At 47.0% G+C, this 16,492-nt stretch overlaps 1 protein-coding gene across 1 annotated transcript in view; it reads right to left on the bottom strand.

Moving 5' to 3' along the window:
* The window catches only part of Cacna1e (calcium voltage-gated channel subunit alpha1 E), a 443,649-nt gene extending 428,192 nt beyond the window's left edge, over positions 1 to 15,457 (bottom strand). Inside the window, exon 1 of the mRNA XM_058571374.1 lies at positions 15,069 to 15,457. The gene's annotated coding sequence lies outside the window, so the exon portion shown is untranslated. The remainder of the gene's footprint in view (positions 1 to 15,068) is intronic.
* Between the last annotated feature and the right edge of the window lie 1,035 nt (positions 15,458 to 16,492).

Below are 16,492 nucleotides of genomic sequence, written 5' to 3'. Positions count from 1 at the left end.
TTTATTAGATCTCCATGTGCCCCCTCCCCCCAAAAAAATTTGTCCCTTACTTTACACCATATACAAAAATCAAAATGATCAAAGACCTAAACAGAGCTAAAACAATAAAACACTTAGAAGAAAATATAGAGGGAAATCTTCATGGCAGTGAATTTGGCAATGGTTTCTTGGATATGACGCCAAAAGAATGGGCAACAACAGAAAACATAGATGAACTGGACTTCACCAAAAGACACTACTGACAAAGTGAAAATATCAACCTTTAGAATGCTAAAATATTTGCAAATCATAGATCTGATAAGAGATCAGTATCCAGAACATATGAAGAACCTATACCACTCAACAACAACAACAAAAAAATAAAAAGTGGGCAGAGAATTTGAATACACATTTCCCCAAAGATATACACCAATGACTAATAAGTACACGAAAAGATGCTCAATATAACTAATCACTAGGGAAATATAAAGCTAAACCACAATGAAATAACATTTCATACCCATTAGGATGGCTATTGTTATAAAAGGAAAAGAAAAAGACAATTTTGGGTGAAGAGTGTGGAAAAACTAGAACCCTTGTATATTTTCAGTGGGAATGTAAAATGTGGAAAACAGGATGACACTTCCTCAGAATAATTAAGCAGAATGATCAAGTTACCCAGCAATGGAGAACAAAAACAATAGAATCCCAAAAACAACAGAAAGCAGGGACACCAACAGATGTTGGTACACCCCTACACATGGCAATATGACTCACAAAATTACAGTAAATTTTTAAAACACTTCACGCTTTGAAAAAAGAATGAAATATTTCATACTGTATGATTCTACTTATCTTAGTCCTTAGAGAAGTCGAATTCATAAAGACAGGGAGTCAAATGGTTGTTGCCATTCAAATGAGGAATGGGGAGTGGGTTAACAGTCAATGGATCTGGAGTTACACCTGGGAAAGGGAAAAAAACTTCCAGATATGGAAGGTGATTATGGCTGCATAGCAACATGAAAGTACTTAATGCCACTAAATCACACATTTAAAAATGGCTCACATGGTAAATTTTTTGTTATGTGCATTTTGCCACTATAAAAATAAGAAAGAAAGAAAAAAACCTTGAACAATACATGAAAAAGTGTATGATTCTACAGTCAACCCTCCTGGATCCGAATCCTTGACCTTCTACTTAATCACTGTCACCTTAGATGAGGTGCTAACTTGAACATTTCCAAGCCTCAGTTTCCTCATGTAGAGAACAGCAACAATAGCACAGCAGCAGGGTGTTTTGAGGTGCACTGGGCCTCCAAGGAGTGCATGCTAAGTTGCAGTCTCTTATCTATTAATGTCTTTAACAAACAGATAACGGGCACCTACCAGTCCCAGGCTCTGCGCCGAGCACTGGGAACACAGAGGTGAAGGGGATGGATTCCAGCCTTGAAGACCATTGCCACATAGTAAATGGGACCTCTGTTTCCTTCTTCACTCAAGCCCGTGGTTTAGGAGTGTTGACAGAAGTAGCCTCAAGAAGAAAAACAGCGGATACAATTCAATAGAAGATCTCAAGTGCTTTCTAATGATTAGGACTGTCTGAAAATAGAGTGGGCCATCTTGAGAAGGAGCCAGCCTACCAGACATGCTGCAGAAGCAATTCACAGGGCTCCACTATGTGGTCACAAATGGCCCCATATGGCTCAGAGAGTCCATGATGCTGTGGAGTGGGGGCCCAGGACTGAACGTGAGCAGCTTGGCTGGGGAAAGACCCCAGGGGGCCACCTTGCAGACGCCTCTGCTTTATGACATCATCCATATTCCCCCAGCAGGGACCATATGTCAGGTTAGGATTCTAATTCAAAATGACAGACACGATTTTTGCATAGATGAGTGGAGAGACATGATTCTCCTTGGATGATAGACAAGAAAGGCCCAAAGTCTTCTGCCTTTTTTCTGTACAGCACAAGTTCTAGGCTCCAGGCCCTGGGATAAAACATTGCAGCAGGATGTGGGACAGAAGAAAACACCCTAAGGCCAGCTGTGAATCCAAAGAGGATCTTATAATTTCAAGGGGCAGGTCAGACTTCAACTGTAGTACCCTGTCAGGGCTGAGGACAAGGACAGGCAGGGAGCTGTTTGTTCCTTGCATAGTCTGCAACCAGTCAGCTTCCCTAGCAGTCTCCAGGAGAAAGGACATCCATCCCCACCCCCGTTGCCTGGAGACCCTGACTGTCTCTCCCAAAGTGCAGGGGGCAGGAAATAGCCACATGCTCAGGGATGGACTCCCTGGTAAAGTGATGTTCCAGCAAAGACCTAAAGGTGGTGAGTGAGAATCAAGCCACACAGCTATCTAGGGAAGAACTCACCAGAGAAAGGGAAGAGCAAACAAAAGGGCCAGAGGTAAAGTGTGCCCAGCATACCTGGGGCACAGCCAGGGGCCCGTGAGACTGGAACAAAGGAATGGGAAAAGTTGTCAGAGAGGTGAGAGGTCGGGGCAGGTACCAGACCCCATAGGCTGTTTCAAGGACTCTGACTTCTACTCCGTGAGACTGGCAGTCACTGGAGGATGAATAGGGGAGTAAGGTAGCCTAACTTAGCATTTATAAAGGGCCCCTTGGGACACTGGGTTGAGAACACACTCCAAGTAGGGCAGTATGACACTTGCTTCAGTTAGAAGTAGGCCGTTGCCACAGTGCAGGGGAGGCGTAGCTCAGACCAGGTTGCAAGCAGTGGAGGTGATAAGAAATGGGTAAATTTTGAAGACAAACTCAATAGCATTGATGCAAGGGGTGAGAGAGAGAGAGAGATGTCAAGGAGGATGCCTGAGCTATCTAAGGAAGAAGTTATGTGAAATAGGGGATACTGAAGGAGCAGGTTTAGTGGGGAAGAGCAAGAGTTCAGGTTTGGAAAGTTTGGCATGCCTCTCAGATGCCCACGTGGAAACATCTCAGGGACAACTGGATAGACGTATTTAGTGTTCAAGGAGAAGAGCAACTGAGAGCTGTGTGTTTAGAAGTCATCTGTCTATGGGTGGTGTGTTTGTCATTTTTCATCGCTGTAACAAAACCTGAGAAAATCAACTCAAAGGGGAAAGGTTTATTTTGGCCCAGTCTCAGTCCATGATCAGGTAGCACCATGGCTATGGGCCCATGATGAGTCAGAGCATCATGGCAGAGAGGGCCCTGTAAAGCAGGGCTGCTTATCTCATGGCGGCCAGAGAGCAGCAAGAGAGGAAGGGGCTGGGGACAAACTATGCCCTTCAAAGGTATGCTCCAGTGACCTACTTCCTCCCTCTAGGCCCCAGCTCCGATGGCTCCCCCACCTCCCAAGAGCCCATGAAGTTCATGGGCCTAATCCCCTGATGGGGCAGAGTCCTCCTTATCCCATCACTTCCCCAAGGCCCCACCCCTGAATACTGCTGCACTGGGGACCAAGCCTTCAACACACAAGCTTTGGAGGACATTGCAGAGCCAAACCATAATAGGTGGCATTTAAAATCAGGACCCTAGATGAGTGATTGTAGATAAAGAAGTCAGAGGACTATGTCCCAGGATATCCAACACCCACAGGCTGATCGATGAAGAAAAATTATCAAAAACCACTAAGAAGTTACCAAGGGGGTAGGGAAAACACCAGGAGAAGGTGTTATGTCCTAAAAGTTAGATGAAGAGAGCATTTCAAGGAGGGAGAGTAATCATCTGCTGGGTCAAGGATCTCAAGATGAGAACTGAAAGTCAACCATTGGATTGATCAACAGGCAGGCCACTGATGATCTTAAGAAGCACAATTTTGGTGGAGTCAGACAGAGGGGAGCAACATTAAGGGGTGTTCAGGAAGAGTGGAATCATCAAATAGTGCAAGGCAAGTTACTCTTTGGAAAGAATTCCATAAATGAGGCAGGAATAATAGCATTAGAATGTAAGCATTTTATAAGCACATAATAAAACAAACTATCTAGGCAGGGGCCAGCAAACCAGGGCCCTTGGACTACATCTGGCAGGCTTGCCTTTGTTAAAAAAGTTTTATTGGAACCCCTCCATGCTGGCCATTTATATACTGGTTGTAGCTGCTTCCTGACTACAGTGACAGCACTCGGTAGTTGAGACAGAGACCACATGGCCCACAGACTACAATATTTACTGTCTGATCCTTTTCCAAAAATGTCACCAACCATGATCTAGGTAATGATCGTCAGTGGCTGCTAATGCCCCAAGGTGAGAGACAAACAGACATTATGGGCCTGTAATGGATGCACTTACCACCCCAAGGAAGCCATCTTGCAAAAAAAATAAACATTCAAACCTGAATCAAATGGACTTAAGTACCAGTTTATAAGAAATTCAGGGAACAGAAATCTTCAACAACTCAGTGGGGATACAAGCAGCAAAATTCAGAATATGGGAAAATCTACAGGAAAAAAAATGTACAAGCATGTTAAACAAACTATAAGGCCCAAAGCAAAGTGGGCAAAGGAATCTACAGATTAAGGTTTAAGAAACTTTCAACCAGACATAATATATGAAAACCTTACTTAGATTCTGATTCAAACAAGCCAACTATAGAAAACAAAAATTCATACAACTGGAGAAATTTGAACACCAACTAGATACTTAAAGATAGGAAAGAGTTATTATTAATTTGGGGTTATACCATAATGCTATCATGGGTTTTTAATCCATTATCTTCAAGAGATTGGTGCTCAAAAATTTACAGATGGGATTATGTGATGGCTAGAATTTGCTTGAAAATAATCAGTGGGGAGGTACTGTGGGAAGTTTATGTAGAAAACATTGGCCATGAGTTGATAATTATTGAAGTTAGGTACTCAGGTTCATTATACTATCCTCTCTACGTTAGTATATGTTTGGAGTTTTCCCCAATAAAAAGTTAATTCAAAAAAGTTAAGCAAAAGTGGCAAGGCGGTGAGGGAACATTGAGCACCAAAGGATGTGAGGGTTCTAGGTGACATTGATTCCGAGAGGCAGTGATGGGCTTGGGGAGACACTAAGTATTCCCAGTATTCCCTGCAGGCAGTGAGACCCTGGAAGATGGGCATAGAGGAGAAAGCAGGCACTTCAGGAGAGGAAATGCAGGCAGTAAAGGCTGAGGTCCTTCAGGGGTCCCCTTCCACAGACTTCCAGACCATCCAGCAGGAAGAGGGTTAAATGATGCCATCCGCCTCACTCACCCTCCACTGTCTCACTCTGAACCACTTCCTGTGGGCCTTCTCAGTAGCATCAGGGCTCACAGCTGAGGAAGGAGCCCCCCTCCTGAAAGGTACAGGACGAATTCTCAGGGAGGGCCACTGTGCACCCTGAGGATGGAAACGTCCCTGCCTGGGTGACTCCTCTCCCACCAGGCTCACCATGAGGGCAAGCTCTGGCCAGTCCTCTTGTGGCCAATTCATTCTCAATCCCACCCAGGATCCACACAGGGAGGCTTTCAGATCTGGGGTCCCCTGATTTCATGCAAGGATTTGGGGTATGCATTTTAACAGTTGGAGTCCAGCACTTTCATCAGATGTTATACCTTTATTTTATTTATTTTTATGTGGTGCTGAGGATCCAACCCGGTGTCTCACACATGCTAGGCAAGCGCTCTACCACTGAGCCACAACCTCAGCCCTCATCAGACTTTAAAAGGGTTCTCTGACTACAAAAGTGAAGAATCATAACACTGGAAGTTAATTTTTTGACATGCTGGATTTAGGGGCTATTAGAGCTCCTTCAAATGTCAATATATGCTCCCTGCCCCGCAAAAAAAGAAGGGATTGTTTCTGGATCAATGAAAACAAAAATTAAAATTCTTTAATGACAGGCTAACAGCAGTGCAAATCTCAATCATCCTCTGCCTTTAGAAGTCAAATAAAACAGCAAACAGGAGCTAGCTCCCATTGAACAGCTGATGTTATACATATTTCACAAGCTCCACAGTTTACAAAGCAAATTGTTTCATTGGCACTTCATATTTTGACTTTGAGAATGGGGCCGTGAAGACTTAGAAAAGAAGAGAAAAACAATAAAATCAGGTGCAATTTGAGGGGTTTGTGTGTGTGTGTGTGTGCTCAGTTCTCTTTCGGATTTGAATGGCCTCTACAAACCAGCATCCCCCAAGTCCCAACACTTTACACCCTCACCACAGCCACGCCTAAAAGGATGTGGGATCCAAGGCAATTTGTACCATCTGCCTCCCACAAATATTTCATATGCTCATTTAATCAACTTTTCCTGGGCCTGAGGCTCTGAGATGCTGGAGGACAGCAGATTGAGAGGGTGGGCTGCAGGCACTATGATGACTCAGCCAGAGTTCCACCTGCCACTCTGCCCTCCCAGAGGAGCCCAGCACCATCTCCTGTTCTCAAACCAGCTTTGACTTTCTCTACCTAATATCTGCTGATTGTTTATATCGATTCAATAATTACCCAGGTCCTAAGAGGTAAGTACTATCCCTACATAGATGGAGGAAGCTCACATTCAGAGAAAAGAAGTCACCTGCAATAACTGATCAGCACTCTCTCCTTGGAGGCCTTCAGTTATAGAGGCATCCCAGGTCTGGAGGTGGGTGGAGGACAATGGGAATAGGGTGTTGGGCAGTGTGCATGGAGGAACAGGGCTGGGTCGTGGCACAGTTCTCCCTCTCAGGAGCTCACATTCTCAGAATGAGAGCAGCTTCTATTCCTCCTGAGCCAAAGACTGCAAGCAGTAAGTCCCCACAAGTCCCAGCCTCCCCCTCTCTCTTTCACTCCCAGAGACCCACATTCATTCATCCAACAGTGGCTGAGCTACCGACATGTGCTGGGCACAGTACTGAGAGTGGGAACACAGCCATGAAGAATACAAACATAATCCTATCCTCAGAGAACTTTCGGTCTGGGAGATGGAGACATTAAACTAAGAAATACATAAGCCTGGGGAGAGTGCTGTAACAGTGAAGGATACTATAAAAGAGGATAACAGAGAGATCTAAATTAGGTAGGTTGATGGTAGCTGTCTGTAAGGTCAAAGATCTCATTGAAATTCTTGAATTGACATTCAAGTTGAGAACTGAACCAATGCTTAGGCATTAACCAACGGGAGCCAGAGGATGGGAGAGGCTCAGAGGAGGTCAGTTTGTGCAAAGGCCCAGCCATGATAAGGAGCCTGACAGATTCTAAAGGAATCCAGAGTAGCTGGAAGGCAGTAGGAGAGAGATGTGGGCTGAAGCTGGAGTATGTGGAGAGCTGGTGCATGCAAGGCAATAGGCCTTGGCTAAGATCTTGATCAAGCTGGGAAGTGGCATGATCATGTCTACATTTCAAGATCATGCAGGCTACCACGTGGACATGGGGCTGTGACGGGGACCAAAGAGGAAACAGAACAGTTAGGAGGCTGTTGTGGTCACTCAAGTCCGAGATGATGGCAGCTTGGTCCAGCCAGTGGGAGCAAAGGTAGAGAGAAATACTGAGGTGTAAGATTGACAGGCTTTCGTGAAGGATTGGCTACGTGGAGACTTGAGTCAGATGAAGGGGCCATTCATCAAAACAAAAACAACTGGAAGACAAGCAGATCTGGCAGTCAGACCAAGAGTTCAGTTTGGATGTGTAAACTTTGAGATGCCTCTGAGAACATCAAGTGGACACATTAAGAATAACACTAGAAATAGAGGTCTGAAGCTTACAAGAGAGGTCTGAGCTAGAAGTGGAAACGTGGGATTGTTTTGAACTGTGTGATGACCTAAGAATGTGCCCAACAGACTTCCTACTATGAGGCGTGTGGTCAATTCAGAGCTGCCGGGCTCTGAAATTCATTACCAGGTTTGCACAGAGACAGCAGGACAGGGATACCCTGGACAGAGATATACTTGCTGCTGGGACCCCTGCTGCAGCCACCTGGCTGGCCACCCCAGATGATGGTCCACAGATGTGACACCAATCTAAACAATCCAATTTTAATCAAATCAGCTAAGAACCCAAGAACTACCCAGCCAAAGCCTAGAATTGTGTGAAATGGTAAATTTCCAAGTTTTAGGATGACTTATTAAGCAGTAAAAACTAACAAGTTCAGAAGTTTGAAGTATAAAGGTGGTATTCAAAGCCATGGGAATGAGATCTTATTGTAGATCCTATCCTCATTCTTGTCCTTGGCCACAGCTTGCTCTGAAATTTAATCTAGCACCTAGTATGTTGCAGACAACATACTGAGGAGCCCTGGGTATACAGTGATAACTGAAACAATCTTAAGAAAAACCTGGGGGAAGGAATATAGAATACTATATTCCTATAATTCTTCTACTTCAGCCTCATGACCTCTCCTTTCCTCAACTCCCCTGTCAAAGTCATAGAAGTGAAAACAGTGCTTCAGCCCCAGGGAAGATGGTTCCCCACAGAAAGAAGGGGAACTGGGATTTGCTGGAGGCTCCAGGGTAGCTTCTTTACTTGTTTCAATATTCAGTAAACTTACCCATCACCTGGTAAAAGCAAAGAATTGATGAGACATCAATGAAAGACAGGATTCCTGCTATCAGGATCTCACAGACTATGGGGAAGACTAACAATTACATTATCACATAAAATTGTGGTGCTAGAGGTAAGCACAGATGCTAACGGGGTACAAAGGAAAAGGATGGATGACTCCCCGAGGGAATGCTAGAATCTTCCTGGGAAAAGGGCATTGCTTTAGCCAAGCCCTCATGGAGAAGGGCTATGCAGGTCAGACTAATCTACTGTGGATGAAGAGCAGGGCAAATGGCAGGAAGAGGAGTCACAGACAATTCACACTCTGGTTTGGGCAACAAAATGGGTGATGGTACCATTTGCTGGAAGAAGCTATATGACAGAAGGACAAGACCTGGTAAATGATGATGCTGGGTTCCGTCTTAGATGAGTTTGAGGTACTATGAGGGGCTGAAATAGAAACATCCACTATTCAGCTGGGGAGAAATTCTGAATCATAAAAGAGAATCCTGGGTTGGAAAACAAATGAGGAACTCATCAGCATATGGGTAACGGCTGAAGCAAAGGAAAGGGAAGAAGACCCTCTGGAAGAGTGGGTACCATAAGTGAAAAGAGCCAGGGGTGGGACTGTGCAGCATCTACACTTAAGGATCAGTCACTCTGTCCCCATCTGGAGGAGGAACTCAGCCATCACTAGCCAAAATAGAAAGTGCCAGAAGATACCACCAGGTCCCCTGGTATCCCCGGCCCAGTTGTTCCAGCTCTCTTCTCAGCTGTCTGTTATAAGTGGCCAGGAAAGGAATCAGCACTAAGATGTAAGTGGTCAGTAACAGATGTCGCCAGTAATATCTTCATTTTAACAGGAGTCTAAAATCCCAATAATTCTGGCTTTGAGGCAAAGACTGGAGTCAAACCCATGCTCCAACACCTACTACCATCCTGGATTCTGGAGGCCTTTGTTCTCATCTATAAAACAGGAATAACAATTCATCTACCTTAAAGAGGTGTAAGATACACCAAGTAACTCGCACATGGTGGGTGCCCAACACTTAAGCCCTCCATCTCTATCTAACACATAGGAGCTCTATCTCCTCCATATTGCCCACCCCCTAACAGTATTGCCCATCCTTCTAACAGTCATTCTCAAACCGTGGTGTGCCTCAGACTCTCACCTGGAGGCGATCCCCTCCCAGAGTTCTGATTCAAAATCTCTGGGATGGGGCAGAGAAGTTCTTGGTGGTACTATACTGTTGGCCCAGAAACAAGCATGTTCTTCCCGAAGGGTCCTTACCATGTGAATGAATACCCCATGTACCCCAGAAACTAACCTGTGGCCCTGGAGAAGGGCTATGGGATCTAGGCTCTAAGGGTCTAGGCTCTAAGGGTCTGGAGCAAGATAAAGCAGTGGGAAACAAGGGACAGGGGCACGCACACAGCCTTCTGGTTCAGCTGTCACCCAAGACACCTCAAGGGCTAGAAGTGGAATGATTCACACCTCCACATTTGAAAAGCTGTGACTCATGGAACTGGAGACAATAGGTGGGCTGCATTGACTCAACCCCCAGGGAAGTGGCAGGGAAGGGGAGCAGGTCTGCATAGTCACATTCAAGTGGTCTCCTCCACACCATGAGCCTGGCACTGGCTGGACAGAAGAGAGATGTGGCAAAGTGGGAGGAAGCTGAAGTCTATGGAGAAGGTTCCCTGGACAGAAAGGGCAGTGTAGCTTCTTCCCAGATGTGGAGGTGGAAGGGAGGCCTGTGGGATCTTTTCCCAATTTCAGATAAGTTAACCTTGCTCTGAGTTCAGAAGACCCTGGAAATCAAGAAGAGCCACCTCGAACTTCCTCAGGAGCTCTGTCTCCTCAGTACTGCCCACCCCCCACCATCTCTCTGTGTCCTGGTGATGCCCAGGGAACATGGTGAGTGGAAATCTCCAGGAAGGCCCCTTACCAGCAAGAGTAGAAGCGAAGGATCTTCTTTAGACAAAGGCCTGTCATAGGCACCATCTAATTTTAGGTCTTTAAAAAAATCTCCCCTGAACTCTCAACTTCTATTTGTAATTTAATTCAACCCATATTACTACTATGCTAGGTGGTGAGATCGCAAATACTAATTAATTATAATACTCACACTCAAAGAATTTTGCCTCATAAGATATAAAATGTACTGGTTTTATTTTATAGTCTATAAAATACTTTCATATACCAATTTAAGTTATTCCTTATAAATCACAGAAAAATGATGGTTTGAGGGAAAATGGGGGGGGTCCTGAATTGGAATCAATTTCCATGCATGTATGGGTTTGTTGGGATGAACCCCATTATTCTGTATAACTAGAAAGCATGAAGAAGAAGAAGAAGAAGACGACGGCAGCTGATGATATGAATCCTATTTTATTCTTTATCTTTCTGATCTCAGTGTGAATATTACCTCCTCAGAAGTTTTCTTTGACATCCCAACCTAAAGAGTTGCCCAGTTATTGCCACATCACCCAATATTAATTCTCTGGGTGACTTTAATCATGTGTGATTTTTTTATACACGTGTTGTCTACTTACTGTGTCTTTCTCTGCAATAAAATATAAATTTCACAGAAGTAGGATATTTGACCATCTTGTTTATGACTGTATTCCCAGTTCACAACTCAGCCTCCAGCCCAGAACAGGCACTGGAGATACAGTGAAGGAAGGAAGGAAGGAAGGAAGGCAGGAGAGGGAGGAAGGAAAGAAGCTGGGGGTGGGGGGCGGTGCTCAGTGATGTTTCCCCTAAGTGTCAGAACTGAGGCACACACTCAGGGCTTTGTACCCCAGGCTGAGAGAAAAGCAACTGCCCACTGCCCCTGACTCAGAACCCAGCCCAGAACCCTGAGCAACTAGGACCAAATCCATGAGCCAAATGCTCACCCCATCCATCTACACCTTAGTTATCTCCTTTCCTTTCCCTCCTCCCACCTTGGGGGCCACCCTGAGCCAGCACCCAAGTTCTAAGGTTGACAAGCTGATCCTCCTCTCCTGGGAACAGAGGCAAATGCACCTTGGTCTCCAGTGCTGAACAGCTCACTAACGCAGTCTGAGATCAACAAAAAGAGGAGCTGGAAGTTGTGTTTTCACCCATCACAATGAAACCCATCACCAAGGAAAGGGTGGAACCTCTGCTTTATTTAAGATCATTACATTCAAAAAAACATCAATCAAGGACTAAATAAGTCAAGAGTTACTCAATTGTCTTTTAAGAAGTAGAAATGTAAAATGTTCCTCATCATTTTTTTAAATTAAGAACAAAGAATAAAATCCCTATTCGGTAAATATAGCAAACAAAGAAAAATTCTATTGTATGACTAGTCAAGGGTATGAGGGAGAGACAAGGAATAAAGAATAGAGGCAGAGGAGAATCACAGAAGGGTCTCTGGGGCCAATATTCTTTACCTAACACATTCTGACCCAATCACCTCCCTGCCACCTTTCCCCCCAGGTCTCGTAAGTTATGGTGCCATATAGTAAAAAGGGATGGTGAATAGTTGGAAGCAATGTCTAGAGTTATCTACATGAGGTTTTATTTTGGCCTTCATAAAGGTGAGAGGATCTGAGCAACGTATCAGCTGGGGGTGGTTCCGTTTTCCTGTAGTCTACATAATTACTTTTGAGGAAGCCGAAGGGTGAGAAAACTCTTTCCAAGCCAACTTGGTCAGTCACTGATTCAACTTGCACACTAACTGTGTGGGGTCAGCATTTGGCTCACGGATTTGTTCCTAATTGCTCAGGGTTCTGGGCTGGGTTCAGAGTCAGGGGACTGGGCCGTTGCTTTTCCATCCTGCCTTGTTCCTGACTCCAATGGTGACATGTATACTGCCTGTCCCTCAGACAATCATACTCCCAACCAGTATTCATGACTCGGATTCAGGAGCAAGATCACTCTGGGGGTGGTCCAAGTGGCCAGGTAGGGGATGGAATCACACACTTCATAGACACCAAGCAAGGACACTGCTGGCAGAAAAGACAGGGTAGCATGAGTCAAGAACCCAGCCCAAAGCCCTGAGCAGCCAGGACTAAATCTGTGAGCCAACAGGATGCCTTGTGTGGCACCGTCAGCTAGCCCTAGAATTGAAACCCAGCTCGGCCGCCTCATAGCTGGGTGAACTTGCAAGTTACTTAACTTTTCTGAACTTTCACTTCCTTATCTCTAAAATGGAGATACCTACTTAACAGGATTGGGTAAAGATTCATTACAATAATATCTGGAAACTGCTTGATGTAATAGCTGGAAAATAATAAGCTCTCAATAAATAGTAGCTAAACTTTTTGAAGCCCTGCAGGGATTTGGCTGTCTGGCAGATCCAGGGCTCCCAGGGGACTGGAGGTGTGACTGACGTGTACCTAAGATGCCTCTACTTCACTCCCTTGCACAGCAAGGAAATAAAAACCAGGCATTTTCCTGCAAAAGGATGATTCTGGAACATGAATTTCTCAACCTAAAACCCAGGCAGCACGTAGGATTTTTCTCTCCCTTCCGCTCTCTCAAACCCAACACATATACCCAGTCTCAGAGGAACGGAGAAGCTATGACAGCACTGATTCAATAGCTCAACTGTGTGACAGTGAGGGTCACCGTATATCATGCTGCCAACAACACAACACTCACAATTCCTGGCAGAAGGATGGCCTCCTGGGAGCCCCAGCCTCATAAATATCACAGTGAAGCAGACAGAGGGACAGAAACAGCTCCATGTAAATCACTCTCAATTTGTGATCCCTGCAATGTCAGAGCATGAAGTTCCATCCCAGGAAGGGGCGTTGCAGAGGGACTGGCAAAGTTGGAGAGGGAGTTCAACAAAAGAAAGAAATTTGTATATTGAATATGGATTTTTCAGAAGGAACTGAAATAAAGTCCTTTTAAAATCTGAGTCAGGAAGAACCATTGCAGGAAGGAAGATGCAAGATCAAAATGACATGAGAGCAAGCAGATACCTTGTGAATTGTCCCTTTTTCCAACCAGTTACTCTTAGGACACTCATTTATCTCTACCTGTATGGACAGTCTCCATTGTCCATGTGTACTACTAATGTATATTGATTGACTCTTACAAGTGACCTGGCTTGGACAATGAATGATGTGATTACCCCATATTACCAAGTGATATAGCATCTCAGCTGAACAGAACAGTAGAATTGAATCAAATAGCAAGAAAAGGTCATTTTCTTCTAGATTACAGAGATAGCTGCACAATCCTACAGGACCCACACATGTGCAGGAGAGGAAGTCCTATGTTTTCCATAGGTGAGTCCTCTTGGAACTGCCATCCCCAGTAGAGGAAGCCCCTTTTTGGCTGATTCTGATGTCAGAGGAGACAAAGCAAAGCTCTTCATTAAGCATCAAAAATACCCTTTTCTTTTGTGAAAACACTTCCCTGAGTTCATCTCTCACAGCCTCCCCTCTGGACTTATCTGTCCTGGCTCCCAGCCTTTCCTCTGAGGATGATGATGTCTCTATGACACAGTGTGGTTCTCAGCCCCCGAGAATAAGTAAGAATCAGGGTTCCTTCACCCAGGCCTCCAAAGGGAAGAGCTGAATCATTACAAGACCCCAGATCCAGGTCACCCACCTACCCACTCAGCCTGAACCACTGGCTCTGAAGGGTCACAGTCACAAATCCAGCAGCAGAGAGGATTACACACACACACACACACACACACACACACACACCTCGGGCAAGTGGCCAAACTACCATCTAGGCCCCCAGTGTGAGGAGGGAGCCTAAATATCAAGGAGAGGGGTCCCAGAGATGGGGAGGGGAGCACTTGCCATGAGTCTTTCCTGGGCACCTGCACAAGCAAAAAGGCACAGAGACCTGGGTGTTCCTTCCCTGAAAAAGATGAGCAACCGCCCTCGCGCAGGGAAACCCAAACCTAGTCAAAAAAGCAAGTCACTTTAAGTAGCCTGGCTTCCTCTTGGTACTCTCCCCACCCCGCCCTCGCCAAGTCCCAATTCCCAGCCCCCTCCTAGGAAAGGACCCACCTGCCCAGCTCTGACTAGTGGCTCCAGCGACAGCCAGGCCACCCTACACCAGTCCCCAGTAGCCCCACAGGTGCACGCAGCTTCCTTCACAGAAACTTCGCTGGAAGCGCAGCCCCTGGTCGGAGCGTCGTCTCCTCAAACGGTCCCCCACAAAACTTCCCAGTACCAAGGACTGGCCGAGCCGCCAGCCCGGGGAGGCAATGGAAAGGGCAGTTGGAGGCCCGCAAGCTGGCACAAACCCCAGGCCTGCACTTGCTCGGGGCTGGTCTCCGCTCCCCTCCGCGGGCAGCGAGCCGGCCTCCCTAGCTCGCACAACTCGCGGGGTGAGAAACGCCAAACCACCCGCGAGTTGTCACCCCTGGGAGCCCCGGCAAGGGGCACACCAGTCTGCTCCAAAAATCCAAACCGCGGTTTTCCCGCCCGGGCAATTGCCCCAGAAGTTGCAAAGGGGCAAAGGAAGACCCGTGGTGGAGGGAGATTCCGAGAAGGTCTGGCTACCTAGGAATCTCCCAGGTCCACGCACCCCCAACAGGTAGCGGCACCCGGGCCAGAGCCGCTGCGCCGCTGGGAGCGCAGCGCAGCCCCGCTGGCAACCCGCGCCAGGGCGCAGCCAGACACAGCTTCGGCAGCAAGAAGCGGGGCTTACCTTGAATTAACGCAGAGTCCCGCGCTCAGCTGAAGGAGGAGGGGGTGCTAGTATTCCCGAGACATCGCGGAATTATTTTAAAAGAGCAAAGGGGTGGGGGCAGGGGAACCGAGAGAGGAGGAGGAGAGCTGGTGAAATTGAAGGAGGAATAAGGAGAAATCGACAGAAAGAAGGGGGAAGGAGGGCAGGCGGAGGTGAGGGAGAGAAACGGAAAACCAAATAAATAAATGAGAAGGGAGACAGTTTAGAAAAAAATATCTGTCTCCTGCCCACACAGTGGAAAAGAAATTTCTGGCAATCGGAAAGAGATCTCGTACACATGCCCCCCCAGAAGGGACAGCCTGGGGACTAACAAAGGAGAAGGGAAGACGGGAGCTGTATCCAAACAGAAGAGATCGCTGTCCGGGCACGGCAGCTCTCCGGCGAGGGAGCGGGCGGAGGGTGGCGAGACAGAACGCCCGCGTGAGCGCGCACCGGGCTGGGGCGGGGGGCCGCCAGAGGCTTGACTTACCCGCGGGGATCTGTGCAGTAAACAGCCTGGGGTCGAGTAATTTAGGTGAGGGTTTCTGTGGAAAAGTTCAGTGACCTCAAACTTCTGCCGGCGATTTCCACTGGAGTACGCCATCCCCGTTGTGGGCGGGGGCGGTCCCCTCTCCTGGTCCTGCTTATGGACCGCACCAGCGTCCTGACCTCTTGCCTCGACAGGAAGGAGGAACTATGATCTACAGAGCACGGCCACATCTAAGGAGAAACAAAAGCGACTTGGGGGGGGGGGCTTGGGGGATCGAGTTAAGGGAGACAGAGAAGTGTGGGTAACCAGCCCTGAGCTGGATGCTGCTCAAAGAAATGGGCCCTCGTCCAGGGAGGAGGCTCCCTGCTGCCTCTGGACCACCCAGAGCCTCCCTGAGGGTCTCCAGGGGCCCACTGAGGGCTCTAAGGGAGACCTGTTCCCTGGAGGCAGTTAAGGAGCTCAAGAAACAAACAGCCTTAAAAACTGAGTCTAACTGGCATCTCCAGGGCCTCCTAGACCTGAATCCCCCCTAGAGCTTCCTCTCCCCAATTCCTCTGGCTCTCAGCATGTCTTTCCCTCAAGAATGACGAAAGTGCCTCTCAGAGCCCTTCAGCCAAGTCTCCCTCCCATCAGTCCGTCTCTGCTGGTCCCCAGAGGGGCATTGCAAGGTGGCATTATAAGCAATTGTCCCTCTCTCCCTTTCTCTTTGCAGAGCCCAGGAGAGGGGGTAGGGGGAAGGAAAGAGGAGGCTGTGGGATCTGAAGGGACAAGAAGACAACCAGAAGGGAAGCAACAGGGAAGGAGGAGGGAGGGGTGAAGGATTCTTCTCCCTTCCCTCACACTTTAAGCTTGACCTTGGACCAGATGAGGAGAGTTCCCTGAGGCTTCCGTGGAGGGTGCCAGAGTTGACAGA

The sequence above is a fragment of the Marmota monax genome, unplaced genomic scaffold (assembly GCF_021218885.2).
Source record: "Marmota monax isolate L192 unplaced genomic scaffold, Marmota_monax_Labrador192_F-V1.1 WCK01_AAM20220418_F8-fsc00209, whole genome shotgun sequence".
Lineage (NCBI taxonomy): Eukaryota > Metazoa > Chordata > Mammalia > Rodentia > Sciuridae > Marmota > Marmota monax.
This window is presented reverse-complemented; position numbering and strand designations above follow the sequence as displayed.